General features: G+C 35.0%; 1 non-coding gene across 1 annotated transcript; it reads right to left on the bottom strand.

Moving 5' to 3' along the window:
• Window positions 1-9,298: 9,298 nt before the first annotated feature.
• Window positions 9,299-9,372, bottom strand: TRNAV-AAC (transfer RNA valine (anticodon AAC)). The gene has a single exon. It is a non-coding gene; the product is annotated as a tRNA-Val (tRNA).
• Between the last annotated feature and the right edge of the window lie 596 nt (window positions 9,373-9,968).

Raw genomic sequence — 9,968 nt, 5'->3', positions numbered from 1 at the left:
ATGTTTACTTAAAGAAAGAATTATGTTGATTTAAATTAAATTGTTAGTTGATGCAAATGAGTGAATATATACATAATTGACCCCCTTCGCTTCAACAGGAATCAAAATTTTAGATGAGCAATCATAAACATAATTAACACATTATTTGAAGAAATCAAAATTTGTGGTTGTGGATAATTAATCACAATCATAATTAACATAGTGAATTTGATTCACAAACATAATTGTATAGTTGACATAATGACTTTTAAGCCAATATTGAAAATCAATCTGGAGTCTAATTTACACTTTGCAATAGCAGTTTTTCAATTCCAATTTAATTAAGACTATTACAATTGTTCGATCTTTATTGTAAACAAAATTAAACTTATATTCGTTAATTATCATCGATTTTAATGTCAATTTCTGATTGAGTGACAACATCTTATCTTAACACGTGTATTGAACATATCCAATATCTCTTTCAATTTCAAGTTCACTATGTCAATTACAATTTTTGCTCATATTGAAAAGAACAATTTATTTTCTCCCTCAAATATATATTCAAGTCCTCTATGTCAATTATGTTTATAATTAGGCACCGACAAATTTAGTTTTGTTTTTAAAACAAAATTTTCAATTATATTTGTGATTTCTCATCTACAATATCAATTCCGATTTCAAAGCTATGAAATGAAATGTGATTGTCATATATCTTGTACAACCATAATTATAGGAGTACAATGCCAATTATAATTAGAGAGTTTTTGGTGCCCAATTTAATATTGCTAAGTATAGGAGCATAATGCTAATTATAATTTCACTAGTGAGTATAAAGGCACTCGTCTGGTTCGGTGGTGGTTCATTCGGCGCCCTCCAAATTCCGCATTGATTCTCTTGGGTCCACCACTTTCTCTTAGTATAGAGTAGAAGTAGATGTGAAATAAAATTTATTATGTCTAGAAAAAAAAAATCAATGTGGTTTCATTGTATGTTAAGCATCTTGGAAAATTATGAGGTGGTGCTCATATTTGTGTTAATCATTCAAATTTTGAAAATTGAAATCAATGTAATCGCACAAAATTCTAGAAATATATAGCTTTGCACAATCCAAAAACATATATGAATATGAGTAAATGTAAGCTAGAAGTGCAATAAATTTTGGCAGATAGCACAATGGTGAAATGTAATGTCAAGACCAAAAGTCATTATGAATGAATTTCTCAAATAGGGATGAGGCGTGGGTATGGAGATAATTAAGGCGATTATAAAGCAGGTAGTAAATGGTGTAATAAATAAAATTGTGCTGTGTAATGTTCAAAAAGTTTAAAGTCTTCCTATCTCCATTCCAAAATATGCACGATAGAGTAAATGTGAATGAATGATAAATAAATTCGGTCAGAGGGCAAAAAGACGAAAATTTATGTGTAAAGGAAAGTCCGAAATAAATGATTGTCCCAAAATGGGAATAGTAGGGATTTCGTGCTAGAATTGGTTACTTTTCTATATTAAAGCTGGTAGAAAATAAATTTTTAAAGACCATGAGTTAACAAGGGAGTGAAAAAAGCCTAACAACTAGGTGTAGTGACATTGAATCCCCATTATAAATTGTAGTTGTTACTAGGAAGAAGGCAAGTGTTGGGGGGAGGGGGCTATGAATGTGAGATCAATGCCTGTAGTGAAGGATTGGCAAAGGAATCGGCAGATGTACCGTGGAACAGTCTAAAGAAAGGTAACAAGCAAATGTCTTTTTTTTTTTTGTGCATCCATACCTTGTTTTTATGTTACATAGTGTTGAGTTTTTTTTTTTAAAATTTAGTATTTGAAGCCAATTACAAGAAGTCAGTAGTATATTTTGAAAACTGGAGCAATGGGTTAAGTTAAGTCCACTTTTGCACGATATATAAAATAATAGCATACTTAGTTGATTTTAATTTTTTTTTGCGTGCATTCTCTAATTCTTGTATGTAACATGAGCTAGAGAATTTAGAATTTGAAGTTGACTAAGTACATTGAATAAATTCTAGTAGTATGTATATTATTTTATTATTTTCTGTGATATATAAAATAATATTGGGCTTACTTGGCCTTTGGAGAGTTGAAGCAACATGGTAATGGGCCAAAAAAGTAAGTAAAAAAAAATGCACATTGGTTATTTGGATGACCAGAAAATTTGTTTTCTGACTAACATTGAGCATGTATGTGCTCCAACGAAGAAGACATCACAGGCTAAAATATCGCTATTTTTATTCTAGTTTAGGGTTTGAGATCAACATTCCAAAGGCAATCGAGGCGGATGATCCCAAAGGAAAGAGACCCGTTGAGTATTATCAGCAAAATTTTTTGATATTGGATACCAACCTTGTGCCACCATCAGAATACTACCACATTGAAGGTAATGACTTGTCTATCCGAGGAGAGCAGCTGGGTAAGAATGGCAATCAACGAGAAGGCAATGTATCCATCAACCATGCAACCCTGGATGAAAATGATGTATGTCCATGACGTTTGCCACCATGGAAGAAGCAGAGACTTTTTTATCTATTATTTGCTAGGGCAACTTGTTTCAGTGTTCGAAAGGGCTATAAATTTGTAGATGACAATGGAAGGGTGCGTTATAGGCAATGGGTATGCAGTCGAGAAGGTCGGAGAGATCCAAAACACATGAATAGAGATGACAGATGAAGGGAACCTCGGCCAAATACTAGAGTTGACTGTCAAGCAACTCTCAAGATAAGATACGCACCCGAGGAAGATAAATATGTTGTTAGCGAATTTGTGAGGCTCCATACCCACAAATTAGCATGCCCAAATACCACGATATTTTTGAAATGTCACCGTAAGGTCTCCGATACTGACTATGCCCAAGCACAAACACTACGTCGCGTGGGGATGAAGACTAGCCAAATTATGAAACTATTTGTTCTACAGTGTGGTGGATATCAAAACGTCCCATTCACTATGAAGGATCTATATAATAGAATGAATGCCAGTCGGATGGAGGAAATTGCATATAGGGATGCAAAGGATGCAATTGCATATCTATTTGCAAAGAAGGATGCTGATCCTGAAGTGTACTTTAACTTTACCGTTACCTACGATGGCCGGTTGGGGAGATTTGTTTTGGTCGGATTCTCGCTCTAGGGTAGACTACAAATATTATGGTGATGTCATAGTTTTTTATAGTACCTTTAACACAAATAGATATGCGCATCCACTGGTTGTGATGTGTGGCATTAATAATCATTTTTGCACGTTTGTTTTTGCATGCTCTACTGTTCCTGACAAGGAAGTTGAAACTTATGAATGGATCCTTAACAACTTTCTTGAGGTAATGGATGGCAAACAACCATTATCAGTTGTGACGGATGGGCGCCTCAAATGAGGAAAGCAATCAAGAGGTTCTTTCTGAATGCAAAGCATCGCCTTTGTTCATGGCACATACAGTAAAATCACATCTCAAATATTGCTAATGAGGAGTTTAGGGAAGGGTTCAAAAATTGCATGTATAGAAACTGCTCCATTGACCAGTTGTTAGTCACCTTATGCAATCTCCAGAACCACAATTGGATTAAGTACATCTACAAGAAAAGAGAAAGATGGGTATTAGCATATCTCCGAGGAAACTTTTTTGATGGCATGAGGAGCACACAACATTCAGAGAAGATGAACGATGTTTTAAAGATATACCTACACAAAGAGAAAAGACTATTTAAGTCAGTTAGGGCATTTGACCTAGCAATGGCATGGCTTCAACATGAGGAGGCGAGGTTGGACACGAAGACAGAGCACACCTCCCTCTTACCCACTACTGATATGCATTACTTAGAACGGCATGCTACAGAAATCTCTACAAGGCGCATATTTATAAAGGTTAGGAAAGAGATGAAGAGCCAAGGTATGTATTTTAGGTACAACGTGATGGATGATGGAGTCCAGTGCATCCACTTCATTGCTCATGCCTCTTCAAATAGACGATGGAGAGTCCTATACAATCGAGAGTCACAAGTTATGTAGTGTTCGTGTGAATAAATGGAGACGCTAGGATTACCATGTTGCCATATGTTTAGGGTCATGGTTAAACTAATTGGGTTAGTTTAGTGAGGCAGAAAGCTCTCATGTTATCAACGTCTTTAAATATTGACTTACAATTTCAATTGGCTGATCAAGAGTGAGGCCTAGGCATCTATCAATGGGCTTCCTCATGTTCAAGTCATTGCAACAAATGTAATTATTAGTCAATATGATGGTTTAGAAAAATCACAACTCATTAATGCAAATAATGCTCCAACAAATGATAATACCTTATGTTTTTGCTTCTGACCAACCTTCTTCTTCATTAATGTTCTCTTGTCCATTGCTCCAGGACTTTTGTGCTTGGATGCAAGACATTGGCAAGCAATACTTAAAAGTCTAAGTTTTGCCGACCCATTAGATGCTACATCTGAGTCAGCTTTTGGAAGTCTAAAAGGTTTTCTAATGCATTTTTTGGTAGAGAATGAGCTACCCTTTCTCTTCTTCATATCTGGAGCTGGTTCATCAGCTATTATCTCAACACTTGCCGACTTAATCGGAAAAGTTACATCTATTGATGCCTCCTTGTCATCTCCGCATAATGGCATTGGTACCCCATTGCTTTGAGCATCACCAGAAAAATGTTCAATCATCGTAGGGGTATTCGACAATTCGGAATATTTAATTTCACCTTGTTTCTATAATCACAAGGCTTTTCATTATCAAATTTCTCTATTAGCCTTCTTATTTCACTAACAATTACTCCTTGCATACACTTCAATGATCGTGACAAGGCAATCACTGACTCACAGACCACTTTACATCCATCTTTCAACTCTTTGTAGGATTCTTCTAAATCAGTCATTCTCTTATCCATAAGTGAGTTTCTTTTATCCTCCATAGATGCCTTGGAAATCAAAACTGAATCTTCAACAATCACTTCAAGGGGCATTTTTGTGACTTTGAGGGGCATTTTGGTCTTTTGCTGATGGGTGGCGTGGTTTGTTGGAAATTCACTCCTGTCCGCATGGGCAAATGGTCTGGTTACTCTGTAATTTTCATGAACTCTGGGGGTGTTTGTTGGTTGCATGATTTTTGGGCGGCTTGGGGAAACGTGGGTGTAGATAGCCTTATTGAATCGGTGGACGCTCTTTGCTTTGCCTTCTGTCTCTCTTCCTTGCTCTCAATTTCAATCATTGCTCTCTTCTAAGTACCACTTTCTCTCCTGCTCTTATGTCCGCGTAGGCCTCTTGGATGGGAACATTTTGGCGATCAGCAATTTACTCTCATTCTATTCTTCGTTTTGTTCATTCTGTTTTTGGCAACAGGATAAACTTTCTTTAAAAAAAATGCAATTTAAGAAATGGATTATAGTTTTTGAACTTTTATAGTAGGTCCATTTTTTTTCTTTTGAGCATGAAAAAATGATTCAATAAATACAAATTATCAAAACCAAAATCATCAAAATCTCCAAAAAAAGAAGAAGATATAGACAGCCTAAAAAAGGGAAGAAAGAGAGAAAAATAAGAAAATATGTATATTCACGTTGCAAGTTAAACTTGTTCAATATTGAGAGTCCCATGCTCATTTTCAATCGATGATGTCCTGTTCAAAGAAACCATTGTTGCTCCCTCCATTCTTAAACACTTTTAATCTATCAATCAAACAATCATCTAAATTGCAACAGAAAGAATTGGATCCAATATGAAACCCTGATTAGAAGACATGGTAGTATATATAAACCGAGGTCATGGTGGGATAGAGTTGAATAAAAATTATGTGTCATGAATATAGACCTATTAATGTAAAACAAAAAAGCCACTGAATATACAAAAATATTAATTCAATTTTACATTGGTTTGAAAATATTTTTAAATATGTTTGAATGCTCATTCAAGTCTAGCAAACAAAAGAAAATGACAAACCCATTTTATAATTGTCTTTCTTTATTACTTTCTCTCAAAAGATTGTTAAGTGTGAAGTACTAGCAAATAGAAAGTGCCAAAAAAATGGAAATTGTCAAATTGCTTGTCTTAGAGAAGTAACGTGACTAATAAGCAAGGCTATACATGTATACATTACATGTATAACCATGTCTTTTAGTTCTACCTAATTTTAGGCATTACTTATTGATTAATGCTATATTAAGAATGTAAGATAACCTGATTTCAAAGTCATGTTTATTTGTGCAATTAGGAAAAACATACACTCACACACATGACTACTGTATCTAACAAAGAAAAAAAAAAAACACACAAACATAACCGCAAAATAATGAGTCTCAACTGCCTGACGCCTGACGCATGGCGTCAGGGCTAAAAAACTAGTACTTAAGTAAAGTATCAACAGTCAAATCTAACTAAGGATATTCATTTTGAATTAGTGAAGATGAAACCCAAATAGTTGAACTTAGACTATTGAAACTCTGATCACATCTTGGACCCACAAGTCCAGGGAGTGAGCGTGACATCTATATCTTTAAAACGATTAAATAAATATTCTTGTTAATTTTGTGCACCCACTGGAAAATGTTTCTAGATCTAGACATCTTCTTTAAACCATAGAGCAAGCAAAATCAAAAGTAAGGCTCACGAATCACGATAACTCATTTTTATGAAGAAAAGTACTTCAGGGTTTGGGGCACTTTCAAATAAGCTCAGCAAAATTTTCCACATACAAATTCAGAGAATATCTGCAATATCATAATCAGAAGCTTCAAGCACTAAAGCTTGAATGCGAAAACCGCTGCAAAAAGTAGAGAGCTTGCATGCGAACAAGAAGTAATGTCAAGTATAAAGCTTCTAACTTGGTCTGTTTGGATTGTAAGTTATTTGGGATTATTTGGAATATTTTTACTGTAGCACTTTTTGTGATGTGATGTATGTGAGATAAAAAGATATTGGGAAGATAAAAAGGTGTATTGGAAATTGTAAAGATGATGTAAGCAAATAAAATTGGGGAAATATGAAGCAATCCAAACAAACCTTCTCATGAGGGGAAAATTCTCTAAAGCCAAAAGTGTTGGAAAAATGGAAAAATCCATTGTAGAGTGAATAAGAAAATCGTTCTCATAATGGCACTCTTGATAGAATTCAAGGATAATTATCTATCATTCATATACCTGAAGATTCATGTACCAAGGATTCATGTACTTAGGAATTAAGTATTTATGTACATAATTGTTAATACATGAATTTGGAGTTTTCTTATCGAGAATACATGTATGTACGTGAATGTGGTACTTTGATAAATGTGAAGATAATTAAATGAAATTTAACATTTGTTTCCAATTTCTACAATCACCCTTGGCCAGCATCTATAAATAACTCTCTTTTTATTTTGTTTGTTTTTTAAAAAAAAAACGGAGCTCTCTCTCCAATTTGTTTTTTCCTTTTGCATCTTCATCTTTTATCGTGTTCCATATTGCTTTAGTTCGAGTTCACTGTGGTGAAGAAGTTTGGTGCTAACATATTCACCTTTAATCCGTTGTATCCTGGGAGACAGACGTCTACTTAACCTCGAGCACTCTACCTGTAGGGGGGCGAATCTGTTTTAAGGAAATTATGCTCACAAGTCTCGGATTATTATTTTCAATCTCCACCTAATTTCAGTTTATGTTTATTCTTTCCTATATTGCACCGGCCTAATTTTAATAACAACAAGTACATGAACAAGATATAAGGAAACCATGCTATACCTTGAGAATGTTTTCAGACAAAAAGAGAGATTTCACAATCTGCATGCTCCCAACAAATTTAAGAGCATGCTGATGAAGTAAATCAATTTTCCTCCCAAAATAACTGGGAGATCCAACTTGCAATACTTTTGCATAGAAAGACTTGATTTTTCAACTAAAATCTACACGATTCACAATTCTAGTCGAAATTTTTAAGATTTGCAGCATGTACACCAACTTCATGCTTTCCACTCACATAATAGGATGAATGTTCAGGATTGGATGACTTTGCAGTTATAGCAAACATCTCTACTATACCAAGGACACAATTCTTGGGTATGCTGAAGAGCCCAACAGAAACAATTCTTCAAGCAAATAACACCCCTGAATAAACCTATTAACAGTGCCTTAATCAACAAATCCAAAGCCCTCCAAGTGCATAACCTAGACACCTTGGTAAAGAAACCAATTCTGGAATAATCAAATCCAAATTCCTATTTGTTTTCAAACTAACTAGTGCTGGGAACGGAAACATCCTAGGAGTAGATATTAAATACTGGGAAACTACAGTAGTTTTCACTATTATAGTCACCCACCAAAATATCAAGTTCTTTGACATTAATTTGAAACACAGGAGCTATTAACGGGTCAATTTGCAATCTATGAATTTCATCTAAATTTTGCCATGTACAGACAAAATTTTCTAAAAGAAGCCCCTTTTCATGGTTGAATAACTAGATCCCAAAACCGAAAGGATTATAGAACCATCCAATCACAGTCATGTTTGGCTGCAGCACTTTTGGTAGGGAAAAACAACAGAATGTGTAGAAGAAGAGAGTTGGGTAGAACACCCAAACTATCAATACCACCTATTTGGCGATGAGGCATAGAAAGAAGTAAAATGAAGGCATACATACCTGCAGGGAGTGGTGACATAAGTCAAGTGACTTCACACTTTGTAACCAATTAATAAGCTCAAAAGCCTGCTGACTACGAAATAACAAGCCACTTTCAGTTCCTTCTGCGTCGTGATGCGACAATGAAATTGTGGCTCTAACTAGAGACTTCAGTTCTTGAATGAACGCTACTCTTTGAGCATCAATTTCATACACCAAATCTTTTCAGTCTCGGGACATTTAGCATAAACTTATGATTTCCAAATCCGCTGACTTCAAGATATTTTTAGGCTGTTACGCTCAATTACATAGTTGTAGCGTCCTCCCAAACTAGTAAGTCTTAAGTTTTTTCAATGAAGGACTAGATAAATCAACCACTTCAATTATAACAGACAAAACTATGGAAAAGTAAATACAATTCTTCAAGAGATGGGCAACCACGAATAAGTGGAGGAAAGTAATTTTCATCTACTAATCCCACAGGTCCTGTCAAGTGCAACACCTTGAGATTTGGCAAAAAAACTGAAGTGGGAACAAGAAGATTCACTAGCCATGATAGTTTCACAGTTACCAGAGTTTTACAAATGAATATTTCTATAGAAAACAATCGTCACACTGAAGTGCAGCAGATATAAAGAAATTCCAGCCCCATCTGAAATCTTTCCACCAGCCTATCGACACAGACACTCAATTTTCTAAAACAAAAGTAGTTTGAGCTGAGTGTTGTTACACATGGCGTCGCCGGGACTCGAACCGGAGACCTTCAGTGTGTTAGACTGACGTGATAACCAACTACACCACGACACCAGACGTTTGAACGGCTGTCTTATCCTCCTAAGGAATCATAATTGAGATAACAAAAGCGTGTTTATGATCAAGTAACTTAATTACCGAGAAATGTATTAGTATATTAGTCTTGTGTAATATGATGAGTTGGCTTCGTCAGTTTGATTTCCAGGTAGGGAGAAGCAAACCTACATATTATTTAACAACAACACCACGGGAAAAAATTTAACCAAAAAAAGTGAGAACCTGTAAGTACTGTAGACTGGTGGGTAATGCATTTGGGATTAGCTAATTGAGAAAACAGACCACCGGATTTATCAGTCCCATTTCATCAGGCTTCTCAAGTTGACGATGAATCTTTTGATAGATCTTCTTCGGTCTCCCCATATTAGTTGCATCTTATATTGCAGGACAAATTGTATGCTAAATAAGACCAATTTTATAGTTTGAAAACTAAAATATCTCATTTTAAAATTTAAGTACTAAAGAGAGAATTTGGTTATAGTTGAAAGGAGCAAAATGGAATTAACTCTATTCTGTTTGAACTTTGGCTCAATTATCATTGTTTTTAAAATTTATATGTAAAAAATTAAAACAATTCGAGTTTGTCTGAAAAA

Source organism: Coffea arabica, chromosome 1e (genome assembly GCF_036785885.1).
Source record: "Coffea arabica cultivar ET-39 chromosome 1e, Coffea Arabica ET-39 HiFi, whole genome shotgun sequence".
Lineage (NCBI taxonomy): Eukaryota > Viridiplantae > Streptophyta > Magnoliopsida > Gentianales > Rubiaceae > Coffea > Coffea arabica.
The sequence above is the reverse complement of the archived record's forward strand: the minus strand, read 5'-3'. Positions and strand labels throughout refer to the sequence as shown.